Source organism: Pleurodeles waltl, chromosome 10 (assembly GCF_031143425.1).
Source record: "Pleurodeles waltl isolate 20211129_DDA chromosome 10, aPleWal1.hap1.20221129, whole genome shotgun sequence".
Classification (NCBI taxonomy): domain Eukaryota; kingdom Metazoa; phylum Chordata; class Amphibia; order Caudata; family Salamandridae; genus Pleurodeles; species Pleurodeles waltl.
In genome coordinates this window covers 223,300,437-223,315,634 of record NC_090449.1, presented here as the reverse complement: position 1 = coordinate 223,315,634, position 15,198 = coordinate 223,300,437, and the positions used below count along the sequence as shown (strand labels likewise).

The following is a 15,198-nucleotide window of genomic DNA, read 5'->3' as shown; positions in this document are numbered from 1 at the left end:
CAGGTTTTTATTGTGCTTTTTCGTAAGTATTTCCAATACTGAATCTGGTACTAGATAAAATATGAACCCTATCACAATTACTAAGGATCTCGTCAGAAATCGTCTTTTTATATTTAAACCATCGTCCAAATGCATTTTGGTGCAAAGAGAAATTATATAGTAATTTAAAATAAATAGCAGTAGATAATTTAAAACAATTTGAATAGTTCTTGACGAGTTTAATCAAAAGGGAGCAGTTTAAGAAAAAAACATGCTGTTCATCCTTTATGTCTTCACCGATGTCAGTTCAAGAGTGGACGCCCTTAGAAATATTCAGAAGGATGTTGAACTGGGCTGGGTCTTTTATTAAACAATTCTGTCACCTCACACTAAGCACCCTCTTGCCCATGGTCCATATAATAATAGTCCTCTGTCGCCTTGCGCCCCATCTCTCTCCTTCCTAAGATCCCTGAAGGGTATTCCGCCCGCTTCCACCAATGGAGTACCCACACAGCGCTGCTTGCCTGGCTTTGGTGCCCTTGGCCTTTACAGTCACTCTGTAATTATCAGCCAACGACACCTGTACATTCTTTATAAAAGAATGATTAATACAATTGTAATGTATGATGTTGAATGTAATAAGGGCTATTTGCGCCTGGTGCTCCGGCTGCTGTTCTGCTTTAAATTGGAGAACATTTCAGAGTTCGGCGTGAGTCTGCAAAATGTCTTTATTCAAAGCTGTGATCCACAAAATCAGGCAGTGGTCTTCCCATCAGTCATCAAGGGAGAGGAGCTAGCCAAGGCAGAGCTTCATGCACGTCTATAGACATTATCAGAAGCTTTGAAACTTGGGTCACGTGTCATAAGTTTACTTACTCCAAAAGGCAGGTATAGGAATGGGACCGTGGGAAACAGTGAAACTGAGATGAGGTGTCCTTCAGTTGTATCTAAAGATGAAGCCTCGACCCTCATTATTCTGGACACTGCAAGTTTTTTAAATTCATGGATCATGTGCGAAGTACAAGCCCAGTCTTGCTGCGAGGTGAGGGCTTCTGGTCACCTCATTAAAACGATGCAATAAAATATGCAGGTTACATGATTAGGCTTTAGCACAACTAAATGTTCTCACCTTTCATCAGCGACAATGAGCTGCAGGTCCTGAAGGACAGCTGGATGGTCAGATTGTGCCCAGTAGAAGTTTAGTGGGTCTAATTACAATGTCCATGGACAATGTACCACCCAAATGGGTGCGGAGGACTATTAGCATCGTGCTGAGTTTTAAACCAGATCTTTGTTAGAGCTGGTACTTCAGTGGTAATTGACAGGGTTACACAGTGGTTGTACTGGTGCCGTTGTAGGCTCTTTTCGTGAAGGGGTGGCATTATGTCTACTGCAAGACTAGCCTGCATGGCTGCCACTGACTGTGTTGGATCTTGTTGCCCAAGCAGTGTTGAAATTGAGCACAAGCTTAGGGTGTGGCGGGGTGTTGTGTGCTTACCGTAATACTGTGACGGAGTCTCTATGGGTGCCAAACAACAATGACTAAATCATTTTGGTTTATTGTGTTGAATGGTTAATTAGTATTTGAAAACGAGCCAGGAAATTTAGTTTCTCCGTTTATTTTCTGGAATCGATGGGCCATGAAGGATAAGACAACTGTGGCTATTTTTATATTTTGAGATATACAATAGGTGTGAAACAAAGATGGTACTTTATTTTAATTTGTGATTTAGCAACTGGTTTTACTGTCATTTTATTTGGCATCTTGTTGTTAAAAGCCCGTATTCCATCTTGGCTTGTTGGCCATGAATAGTGATGGACGTTCTTTAGGAAAATGGAGTGTGTAACTTCTCCACAGGCATTCCTGCGAATTTCAGGCAAACCAGTTCTGCAGTGGGGGGGGATGTAGGTAAACCCTTGAAAGTCCCAGGTGGCAAAAACGGAATGCAGCTATGCTTCTGTATAGCGTGAAGGTGACATAGAACGTTGGAACATTTGCCTCTGCTAGCATAATAAAAGTATTGGAAGAAAGGTTAGGTCAGAAGAATCTGAGTTAGAAAGAAAGTGATTCATTGGCAGGGCTTGAATGACAGAGAAACCATTAAGCCTATGCAGGAGCATTACGCACTCTGGCTTCAGTGTACAAGTGAAAAACGTGCATAAAGAGATCATTAGGAACCAACTAGTTCATTATTTAATTACAAGAAAATATGTACGAAGCCAACATTAGAAAAGTCTTTGAGTATTGTAAAGCATATTGAGCAAGCATTTAAAAAGATAAAATCCATTCAGATGAGAAATGAAAATATTGATGTCAGTAATGATTCTAAGGTTAGAGTGTAGATTACTATCACTAGTAGTTCTAATAATAAAGCAATTTCTAAACTCTGTTCAGCCTTCACTCACAGTGTACAGGGTGATGCTTCAGAAAAGAAAGTGATGAGGATCGAATCTTGATGTAGGCAGAAAGCAGGATCAAAGGTGAAGGTGGAAAGATTGAGAGAACTAATTACCAGTATAGACTATATATAAAGTTTTAGGTCTTGGCGGGTTCAAGATTTGTGATTGATGAGGATACACTTTAGAAATTGCAGCCAAAATCCAGTTGATTTTGTGAAGCGCATTTACTGATTAGAGTAAACTAATAATCATATAGGTTTTGCAAAGAACCCGATATTGCAGCACGCTTCTTCCTGCGTTGGAGTATTTTGACAATAAATTAAGGTTCAAGATCAGGAATATTTGTGTTAAGACTGAAGTAGTGAAGAATGGAAGGTTGTTATTGGTGAGAGCAGAAGAAGGTATGTATCATGCGAATTCCTAATCATCTGGATCAGGTGCTGTTGTTCACAGAAGAATATAAATGGTTAAATTATGAAAGGTCAGTCCCAGGTGTTTAGTGCCAAGTTCGATTCCTTAAAGAGATTCACCTATTGCATTGTCATTAAGAAAAATGCTAGACCAAGAATGGGAAACATTCCAGTAGGGTTGGGTGGGGCACTGAAGCAAAGAATCTTAAAAACTGTGAGAATAAGTTCATCAACCGAAATAAGGCCTATAAGGGAGTAACTACAATTATGTAGATGTAAGCTTAGCAGACGAATTTTGAATAGTACTGATCTGAAAGATTAAAATGAAAATTTTTGTTTGGCCAGACATGCACTACCTAATTTAAATGAAATGTTGCCACTTTTAGCAAAAGTGGAATATTCAGCACATTGGTTTTGTCTAGTGTTTATCAAAAGATCACCTTGCATCCTTAATCATGATATTTGACTTAGATTATGAAAGACAAAAAGCCATATCAGTTTCTTAGCATGCATTTTGACTCGGCATCTACCTCTGTGGTATTTCAGAGAGCCAAGCATTTATTGGTCCAATGTATATCCACAGTGACACATTTCCAAGATGACATTCTTGTGTCTTACATGAAAAACACAATGAGGTTTCTTGACAGTGCTCATGAAGGCTAGATTAACTGTGGCAAAAGAATAATTACATTTGCAGTGGTGAAGGTAGAGTATTTGCATTCAACGATATCCAAAGATATTAAGTAAAAAAATGTTTGTATAAATGATAGAGAATACACCCTATAATAGTAATAATAACAGCAACAATAATAAGGATGATAATAAAAATAATAATAATAATGATAATAATAATAATCGCAAGTTTCACCTCAGTATATGTCAGTGTATAGGAAACCTTGAATGATACTAGCTACGTAACTATTCTAGATTGAAGAGGTAGCTGCTGAGTGGGTTATTTGGTAGCATAAATTCTGACATATGCTATAGCTGTAAATAAATCTACCTGTATCAGCGAATCTGCTTCTACTTGCAACAGATTAAGAAAACAAACTGCTCTTAGTATCTCACAGTGTTTTGTGGATGGCTGCATGATCATCACCTCACGTGCAGTTGTTGACACAAGGATAGCACGATAAGCTGCCAGCAACCAATCATGAAGGGATAAACATGGAAACTTAACCTGATTAGTCGAAAGGGTAGCAAGTCATATTGCTGTACAGCGAGGTTGCCTGAGCAATGCCTATTTTCTTTCTCTTAAGATGGCTGATTGAAAAACTGAGTCCTGTGTGTATATGGGTTGCTTGGGAAGCCACGAAGCTCGCAATTGAAACCATTGCTGACCACTAAAGGACAGCATCGGTGACCCCTAAAAGACAGTTTGCCTGTGCATTTATATTATAGCAAATGATTTAGCAGCATATTTTGCATAAATCGGTTGACAAGCAGACGACCCTCAACTATTCTTTAGTTTAATATAGTAATCTAACCAGAGCTGCAACATCATTACTTGACATTTTAATGTTTTTTTGTTCATCTGATGACGTTTTTCCCAATGTTCTCCCTACCTATGGAGAAACACATATGAATGCTACACGGAAATAATGGGCACATCAGACGTGTTACCCAGTCTGTGACCTACAAGTTGCAGAGCGATCTCTGTCATACTTAGGAACATTTTGAACCATGCTACACAATACAAGGTATTGTGGATGTCTCTAGACATAGATGGTAGCCTATGGTGAAACGTGCACAGGGATTTCACATGAGAGTTGTGCCCACATTTTCTGGTGCAAAGTCTACAATGCTAACTTTTTTCCATTCCAAAGTGATCAACGGTTGTTTTTACTTTTGTCACAAAATTAAAGCTAATTACATTTGTTGCCGGATGTTTAACAATTTTCATACTACTAATATACTTTGACAATCATTAGATTGTAATATTTTCTAGGTTTCTAAGTGGCAGCTCTTGCAGTCTGAGGACTAGAGGAGTACATTCTACCACCAGCCAAGGGTCCAGGACCTGGGGCTACCATATAGGGGTTAGGACTCACTCAGGCAGAGGCCAGTAGCAAGGTCCAAGTGGAACTAGTAAGCTTGGAGTTGAAGGGAAATAGGCTTATAGAAGCATGTCATGTAGCTCTAACAGGAAGACAGCCAACTGACCCTTGAGGTCACGTCTGGGGTCCTGGCTTCATGACATGTGGGTTCCATCTTCCTTGGGGGTCTTGAGACAGCAGACCAGCCCTTCTTCTGATTCTTCACACGTTTAGGGGTGTTCTGAGGAGAGCTCTGCAGAGTCCACTTTTATGCACAGTGCCAGCCTGTGGGTGGAGGGCAAACCTTTGTCCACCCCTAATCCATTTCTGGTCCATTTCTGCCCTCTGTCTGGGTTTCGAGCCAGCCTGCCTAGAGAGACAAAAGGGAGGTAGGCCTAGTTGTGAGCTTCATCTGCCAGTGACAAGTTAGGCATCCTTTGAAGCTCAGGAAGGAATTCGGCACAGCACCACAGGCCATCCTGTCAAGGGTGGAGACCCCCTTCCCACACCCAGACACCTTTGTCCACTGTCTGAGATCAATACACATCTCAGCACAGAGGAGCAATCAAAGGTTAGGTGACAACTGGACACTGACAGGAAAGCTTTTTGGTTTTATGAGGGAGAACAACCTTCTAAAAGTGTAATTTCCAAAGAAGTAAAATAAAATCTGATGTGACTATTTGGTTTGATTTTACATTAATATTAAAATGAGTCCCCAAACCATTTATCTAGCTATTCCCAAAATTTATTTAGCACTTATTAAAAGCAATACTGTAATCCACTGTTAATGTATGGGAGAGCCAGCCCTGCCATAGTAAAAAATGACTTGAGGTTTTTCACTGACAGGGCATGTTAAACATTAAATATGCATGTACTACTTTTTAAATATCATGCACCCCGCCCTATAGGAATTAAGGGACTACCTTATTGGTGAGTTATAAGGATTTAAAAGGAAGGATTAGGCCTGGCAAAAGGTTTATTTTGCCAGGTTGAAATGACAGTTTTAAATGGCACACCGAGGATACAGTGGGAGGCCCGGAGACATGCTTTACAGTGCCACTTTAGTGGCTGGCAGAGTGTGTTCTGCAGCCCACTAGTGGCATTTAATTTACAGGCCCTAGGTACATGTAGTTCCATATATGAGGGACTTAGATTAAATTAAATGTGTTAATGAGCTGTATGCCAGTTTTACCAGAAAAAGAGAGCACACTCACTTTACCACTGGTGTGCAGGGGCCAAGGGCACAGAGTTCTGTTTCCAACAAAAATGGTTTCAGCAACAGAAAATCTTTAGGAATACCATCCAAAAGATGGTTATTTCCAACAACCTTGCATGCCAGTAATAGAAAACAATCATAACATTAAACGCAAAACTACAAGTTCAAACTTTCAAAGTACAGTGCACTAAAAACCTAGAGTGGCTGAAGTTGTTAGATTTGAGATGGACTCACATATAAGATAACACTGAAAAATATATGATTCCAATAATGGTAAAGCATTATATCTGCCAGGTTCATCTGATATTGAAATGCTTGTCCAACATGAACTGTTCTGTAATGATTGAAAATTTTGCATCTCTACTCCAGGCATGGTTGTGCATTTCTCATGTGTGTGATTGCAGTACCAACAAGGCAGCTCAGTGAGATAATGAATTAGGTCCAGGCAGATGAAGGATGTGGGGGTGGGGGTAAAAAGAGAGAGAGGTGAGAGAGAGAGAAGAGATAGAGAGAAAGAAGAGTGTGTGTGGGGGGGGAGAGCGGGGGTATGCTCCGCTCGTATAAAATCTGGCAAATAGTTAAAGCTGTCTATAGTGCCAGGCCTAAAAATCAGGACTGAATGGAATACTCATGTCTGACATGGAGCAAAATTAAAGCTGTGAGATTAAAAAAGACTTGCTGAGATTAAACTAAGTACAGTACAGATAACAGTGTATTCTCTATAAAGAAAAATATAGTTGGACTCTGCAAATGGGGTTCACTTGCATATGGCCAGACAGTCGCTGATGTCCCTTTGGAAAATCACCATCTAACCACCTCACCACCTACAACCCCCCCCACGACATTGACAAGATCATTAAAACAAGTTCAGTTTGGTTAGGAGTTGAAAGACCCCCGGGCATTTTTATTTACACACATAAAACATTAAAAAAACACATTTTAATTACTTTATGCACAGTAACACATAGTTTTACAGCATTGCTCATAGAGATTAAGTTCTAGCCTTACATAGACACTAGTATACAGGACTTACCTAGCCATAGCTAAGATTGTTCCTGCGCATCCTTCAAATCATAATTTTACGAGTGAGATCATGACTTGAAGAATAGTCCCTTCCTCTTAAAACCCCTTTCCAGTAAATCTCGGCATGGATGGGTCCCTCCTTATGGGCAGACCCCATCCACTGACCTGCCATACCGGAATGCTCTTGTGCAAGGTTACTGTCTGCATGCTAGGATACCTTTCTCGGGCACCCCCTGCACCAACTTCCTCCCACCCAATGGTCCGTGCTAGCTTGCTCCCACTCCACCTGTATGTGTGACTGCCATGTATGGACCACGTGTCAGCGACTGCCCCAGCCCCCGCATCCCTGGAACCTCTTAACTTGCTGCCAGTGCCCCTTTGAGGGTCCTGTGGCACCACTGTCACTTTGGTCTAAAAAGATTCCTTACATTGAACCGAACTGTTCAAACAATCCTGACCTCACCCACCACAGGCCAGAATAGTTCACCTGATCTGTCCTCCCTCACCATGGCACAGGCGATGTACTAAACAGGACAACAAACGTTCAAGAAACAGTTTGTTACCAACCATATACAAATGTACACCGTCCGGCAAGAAAAAAACGCTCACTCTTGATACAACCATAAGCTATAAATGACAACCTAGCCAATCTGAACAACTTATCAATCTTATTGTTCACCCGCCTTCACTGAGTCATTGAGGGCCTTGACCAACTTACCACCACTACCGTCCCACTGAAATTCCTCTAAAAATTCCTCCCAGGTCTTCCTATCCTGGCGCACCTCTGACGATAACCTAGTATGGTGGTGTTTTGCTTCCAAGCCAGACATGGCTTTCACAATTGCCCAGGAAAATGGGAGGTTTGTAGGGATGATGGGAAGAGTGAAATTCAACTTCCCATCAATCACCTGTAACTGATGCACAGTCAACTTCCTTGCTTCAGGCATTCCTTGAGAGCCAGGAAAAAAGTGTTAACTTTCTCCCCAAAGAGACTAAATTCACCTGCCACTGAGTCCAAATCAATCCCAAGGAATGTGATAGTTGTGGCTGGCCCATAGGTCTTACCCTTGCACCAGGGACACTCCAAAGATCCCCATCAGCCCCTCAAAGGGCTGTAAAGCCCTCACACACTTCCCCATACTGGGAGGGCCAAAAAACAAGAAGTCATCAAAGTAATGCAACACCCACTGGTGCCCCGATCTCTATCTAAAGACCCATTCCAGGAATGTGCTGAACTTTCCAAAATGTGCACAGAATACCAAGCAGCCCATGGGCATGCATTTGTCAAAGTAAAATGAGCCCTCTAACTGGAAACCCAGTAGGTGGAAGTCTTCCAGGTGCACAGGAAGCAACAGGAAAGTGGACTCAATATCTGACTTTACTAGCAGCGTTCCATGCCCCAGCCCCTACGCCATTCTGATTGCCTGATCAAGGGCTGTGTACTTGACGAAGCATAAGGCCCCGTCAATTGCTTTATTCACAGACTGTCCCTTGGGAGCAGAAAGGTTGTGAATCAACCTGTACTCCACCGGATCCTCCTTAGGAACTACCCCCAGGAGTGAGAATATGCAATTGTAAAGTGGGACAGCCTCAAAGGGACCTGCCACCCTCCCCAGGTTCCCTTCTTTGAGAATCTTAGCTGTGGCAATGCTATGAATAGACCTGAGAGACTGTTGATCCCTGCAGTATGCTACAACTATGCATCCCACCAAAGGAATCCTTAAGCTGTCCTTAAAAACTTCATGGAGAGCCTGTGCTGCTGCGGGGTGTTAAAGACATTCAGCCATGACACCATTGCCTGCCAATTAACCGGAGAGGGAGCATTGATGATTAGGGGGTGGTCATTCCTGCATTTTAGTTCTACTGTCTTTAGACTTTTGAAACATTTTGCCTCACGGGTGGGATGGAAAACGACAGTAGGTGCAGAAATGCTTAAATTTGTATCTCCCAGGAGGTCTAGTACAGAATATTTTATTATAATCCGAACAAGACCCTTTCGTCCCCTCTGCCCCCAGTCTGCTGCTTGCCCCCACACCTGCCTGAAAGGAGTGGCTTCCAGGCACTGGGGCTTCATCAAGCATAATCAAGTGTTCATGTCTAGCTGATCCCATGCCAGTGTGGGCCTCATGGCCTTACTTCTATGATACTCTTTGTCATAGCCCCTCCAGGCCCTGCCCTTAAACTCATCATGCGCACATACTGTTCTATTCTGGTAGAAAGCCAATTGGGCACCTATGTTCAGAAAACGCTCTGTTATGATAGCTTGGAAAATCGTGAACCCTACCATCTCCTCTATCCTCTTTTTGTAAGGCCAATGACCCCAATCCCTAGAATGGGAGCAATCTTTGCGCTGCTTGCCCTCCTCTCTTTCAGGCCTATCCACAATCAATTCAAACTTGTCGACATAACTCCCCTCCAAATGTTTTCTTTTATATCTAATTGCACGCGTCTTGCCAACTGAACATGCTCAGAACGAATATCCCCCAGCCCAATGCTTGGCAATGATGCCCCTGTACCTGTTACAGCTGTTTCTTGAGACTGGGTGGAGCCCCCACCACCACTGGTCCATGGGGGGGGGCATGCAGCTGGCCACTGAGGTACCAATACTTGTCACTACCTGCGCTGCCTGAGCAACGTGCAATGGCCTGCTGGCCCCTATCATGGGAGACCTGTCTGCCTACAAGCCCAGTCCCCACAAACCATCAAGTTGTTCCATCAACCCTCTAGACCTCTCAACATTATCTCCCTCAGTCACGTTGGCCAAAGCACCACCCATAATAGGAGAGGACAACATCCCAACCCTAAACAGCCAGGGCGGGACACTTACTAAATTAGCCACCAAATCAGGTTGAGTAACATTCTTCGCAGGTGTAACCCTAATCGCTATGCAGCTGTTTCAATTTTGGACAATGCTACCACTCGCTGCTGGCAACATCACAGCCGAAAAACCCCTCTTATGCATTTACATTGTCAGTGTCAGCCACTGGCAGAGCCTGCAAAGGGACATTGCCTTTCCTAGTGGGTCCCTGCTTTCTACCCTGTCTGCTAATTCCAGGAAATGCCACCCCGGGTGGATACCCCAGTGTCCTAGGCCTCTTTACTGGATCCACTGGTTCATTAGCTTGGCTCCCAGTTGCCTGCATGCACAAAAGGGCCAAAATCTCATCCATTGTATCCATCCTGCACATCAATGTCTCTGAATTGACCTCCACCCTTGCACGCTTGGGACCCTTTTTTGCACTGCTCAGCATCGTTGAGTTGTACCTAAATTCACACCAGGCAAAAACATTGCCCACAAAGTCTCTGCCATAGCCTCTGGTGCAAAATTATTCTATGACACAAACCACCCAAAGCAAAACCAGAGCCTGCATGTAGGAATCAACCCAAAACTAAAATCACAAGGTGGCCAAACTCAATCATTGCACCACCAGCACAAAACAGGCCCCTTAATGTTGATGCTCTGGGAAAGCAATAAAAGCACTGTGACCAAACTAGCCATAACGCCAAGCGAATGCCACCAGACTTCACCACCCAAAGTGAATTGCACCACATGAAGACAGGCCCCTTAAAATTAACTGCACCACAGAAAAACTGTGCCACACTGGCCCCACACCAACTTGCTAGCAAACCACAAACTGCCTCCAATTCATACAACCTGACAAGCAGGCCACCACCTAATCAAATCTTTGCCCAAAATTAAAGCTGCTTCCAGCCACCTAAGTCCCCGCACTTCTGCAGCTCCAGCACACCGCCAGTGCCGCCACCGAGTGCATGTTGCAAAATGCACCTGGGGCAGATGAGACTCTCCCGACCCCATGTGACTCCTGGAGACACCAATTGGGTGCTGTGGCTGCAGAGTTAGCAGCCAAGCATGCTCTGTCGAACATGTAACAAAAAGAATAGAGAAACAAAGAGAAAACAAGAATCTTGGTGGGGAAAACAAAATCCTGGTAGGGTAGATATTGGCAAGGTGTATGGGGTTGGTGACCTTCTTGCGAGGCAGCGAGCAGGAAAAGGGACCCGCTCGCCGCCTCGCATCGCCTTTTATAGGTTTGGGTCAACCACAGCTGCAATAATCCCAGAAGCACTCAAGTGCTTCCGGGTTGTGTCCCCGCCAGGCAATCCTGCCGCACCTCCACCAAGGGCTGGGGTGCTCACACCATGCTCCAGGGTCGAGCCACGACTAGCCGCCATTTATATGGTTCCCTTGGGTTGGAGGAGCCTCTGCGAATCAGGGAAGTGTCAAAGACCAGGTTGCCTGATGTAAATCTCTCAGCTTTGACACTAAGAATAGCCTCACTTAGGCCCTGTAAATGTTAGGTTTTAAAATCCTACTTGCCTAGGGTGCTGAATATTTACCACTGCATTTTCCAAAGATTGTTCATGAAGTATCACTGTGTAATATAGACTGCAAAGACACCAACTTTTCATTAGTGTTTTTCAATCAATCAATCAGGAATTTGTAAGGCACACTACCCACCCGTGAGGGTCTCAAGGCGCTGTTTTTGGCTTAATATACATTCCAATGCCCTGTTTGCCACATCTTTGGCAAAAACTAGTGCTTTATTTGAGCTAGTGGTTGCTGTTGGGGGGTAACCAGCTTTTATTTTTGGGGACTGGCCCTTTATTTTTTCAGAATGAGATATTTACTGAGTGCAAAAGAGGGAAAAACACACAGATTGGAAATACAGGGGAAGAAAAAGAAGGCAGAAACTTCACAAACAGAAAGCAGGAACCTGCAAGAGCAAGAAAAAGGTGCAGGGAGTGTCTGGTAGTGAATTAAAGACTACCAGCCTTGGTTCAGTGCATCAACGTGTAATTGCTCCGGCCAGCAAGGCAGCAGGGTAACAGCAAGGCAGCAGTCCTTCTCAGAAAAGCAGTCCAGGTGAGTCCTTTGGGCAGCCAGGCAGTTCCTCTTGACAGGTTGTAGGTTCTGGGGCAGAGTGTCTGTCCCAAGGAGTATCTTGAAGTGTCACGCAGTGTCTAAATTTGTAGGGTCAGGGACTCAGTTTATATACCCAAAAGTGCCTTTGAAGTGTGGGAGACTTCAAAGAGTGGGTTGGAAGTGCACAAGGTCCCCTTTCAGTCCAACCCTGTCTGCCAGGGTCCCAGAGGGGCTTTGGCTGTCCATAGTGTGAGGGCAGGTCACTGTCCTTTGAAATGTAAGTTTCAGGCCCTCCACCCTTCCAGCCCAGGAAGACCCATTCAGTATGCAGATGTGTGCAGGTGTGACTGAGCATCCTGCGTTTGTGGTTGTGCGGGTGAAATGCACAAGAGAGCTGACAACTAGCCCCGCCCAGACGTGGATTGCAGGGCACAAAAGGATTTAAGTGCAGAGAAATGCTCACTGTTTACAAGTGGAATTTCTAAAATAGTAACATAAAATCCAACCTCACCAGCAAGCAGAATGTTTTATTACTATTCTGGCCATACTAAATATGACCTGTTTTCCCCGCTTTCTGATCAGAATCTACCACTCAAAACAGTGTATGAGGGTAGCTGTAGGAAAATGCCACTGTTGGCATGGTCACCCCCCCTTTTTACCTAGTATTGATGCCAGCTATGATTGGAAGTGCGCTGGGACACTGCTAACCAGGCCCCAGCACCAGTGTTCTTTCCCTAAAACTGTACCTTTGATTCCATAATTGGCACAACCCTGGCACACAGTTAAGACCCTTGTAAAAGGTACCCCTGGTACCAAGGGCCCTGTGGCCGGGGAAGGTCCCTAAGGGCTGCAGCATGTATTATGGCAGCCTCAGGGACCCCCTCACTCAGTGCATGAACTTGTGTGTGCTGGTGAGGAGAAAAGACAAAGTCAACATGACACTCCCCTCAGAGTGCCATGCCCACAACCCACTACCTGTGGCGTAGGTAAGTCAACCCTCTAGCAGGCCTTACAGCCCTAAGGCAGGGTACACTATACAACAGGGGAGGGCATAGTTGCATGAGCACTATGCCCCTACAGTGTCTAAGTCAATTCTTAGCCATTAGAAGTGCAGGCTAGCCATACTGAGTATATGGTCTGGGTGTTTGTCATTATGAACTACACAGCACTATAATGGCTACACTGAATACTGGGAAGTTTGGTATCAAACTTCTCAGCACAATAAACCCAGACTGATGCCAGTGTGGGATTTATTAAGAAATGCACACATAGGGCATCCTAGAGATGCCTCCTGCATGTTAGGCCAACTGCTAGTGTGTGACTGACCGGTCTGTGCCAGCCTGCCACTTCCAGATGAGTTTCTGACCACATGGGTGTGAGTGCCTTTGTGCACTCTGTGGTCAGAAACAAAGCTTGTCGTGGGTAGAGGTGCTTCACACCTTCCCTGCAGGAACTATAACACCTGGTGGTGATCCTCAAGCCTGGTGTTACAATGCCCCAGGGCACTCAAGCTAGTGGAGATGCCTACCCCCCGGACGCAGCCCCCACTTTTGGCTGCAAGTCTGGAGAAATAATGAGAAAAACAAGAAGGAGTCACCCCCTCAGCCAGGTCCACCCCTAAGGTGACCAGAGCTGACGTGACCCCCTCCTTGGAAAATCCTCCATCTTGTTTGGGAGGATTTAGCCCAATTGGGATAGGGATGTGCTCCCCTCCCCAGAGGTAGGGAGCACAAGGAGGGTGTAGCCACCGTCAAGGACAGTAGCCATTGGCTACTGCCCTGTGACCCTAACACACCCCTAAATTCAGTACTTAGGGGCGACCCTGAACCCAGGATTGCAGATTCCTGACGACCTACAAAGAAGAAGGACTGCTGACCTGAAAAACACAGCAGAGAAGAAGGAAGACGACAACTGCTTTGGCACCAGCCCTACTGGCCTGTCTCCTACTTCAGAGAACCTGCACCACAGCGAAGCATCCTGTGGGCACAGCAACCTCTGCCAACTCAGAGGACTGCCCTACACCCAAGAAAGCTCAAGAACTCCCGTGGACAGCAGACCTGTCTAACCAAGAAAGAAGAAACCATCTTTAAAGGGACTTCCACCTCACTCCAGAAGTATGAGTCCCCAACACTCTGCGCCCGACGCCACTGGCCCTTGTCCAGAGAAACCAACTATCCAGAGAGGACCCCCAGGAGACTCTGATGACGTGTCCACCCTAGGCTGACCTCCCTGCACCCCCACGACGACACCTGTAGAGGGAATCCCGAGGATCCCCCTGACCGTGACTGCCTTGGACAAAGCTATCCTACGCCTGGAAGAAGCACTGCACACGCAGCCCCAAGGCCCATGAGAAACCGACCACCGGTGCAGCAACGACCAGCAGGCGGCTCTCAACCTTGCCCAGTCGGCAGCTTGCCGAAATGCCCCCCTCTGCTCTTCCTGCAGTTCCTAAGTGACCCCTGGGACCCCCCATGAAGTTCTATTGAGAACCCGATGCCCTGTTGGCACACTGCATCCGGACACCCCCGTGCAGCTGAGGGTGTAGTTTTTGTGCCTACTTTGGGCCCCTCCAGTACTCCTCCAAACCCCCTGGTCTGCCTTCTGAGAACGTGGGTACTTACCTGCCAGCAGACTGGAACTGGAGTACCCCCTATCTCTATAGGCGCCCACGTTATTTTGGCCCTGTTTGACCTCTGCACCTGACCAGCCCCGTGTTGGTGGTGCTTGATATTTGGGGTTGCATTGAACCTCCAATGGTGGACTACATATACGCAGGAGATTGAACCCGTAAGTGTGGTACTTACCTCTGAAATGGTACTGTACTTACTCCCCCAGGAACTGTTGAAAATTGCAGTGTCCACTTTTAAAATAGCTTTTTGCCATTTTAATTAAAACTGTGTACAATATTGAATCTATTCAAAATCTCAACCATTACTATACAAAGTACCTTTCATTGAATGTACTTTCCTGCTAAATGAATCTTGTAGTTCTAAGAATAAATTAACAAAATAATATTTTTCTATATAAAAACCTATTGGCCTGGAGTTAAGTCATTGAGTGTGTGTTTTCACTTATTGCTTGTGTGTGTACAACAAATGCTTAACACTACCCTCTGATAAACCTAACTGCTCGACCACACTGCCACAAATAGAGCATTAGTGTTATCTATTATTACCTCTGTCAAGCCTCTTGGGGAACTCCTGAACTCTGTGCACACTATGGGGGCTGACCGCCGGGGCCAAGGTCGGC

At 44.9% G+C, this 15,198-nt stretch overlaps 1 protein-coding gene across 1 annotated transcript in view; it reads left to right on the top strand.

Annotated features, from left to right (window-relative positions):
* The window catches only part of BMERB1 (bMERB domain containing 1), a 652,653-nt gene that overhangs the window by 510,405 nt on the left and 127,050 nt on the right, over positions 1–15,198 (top strand). The gene's annotated exons all lie outside the window — the stretch shown is intronic.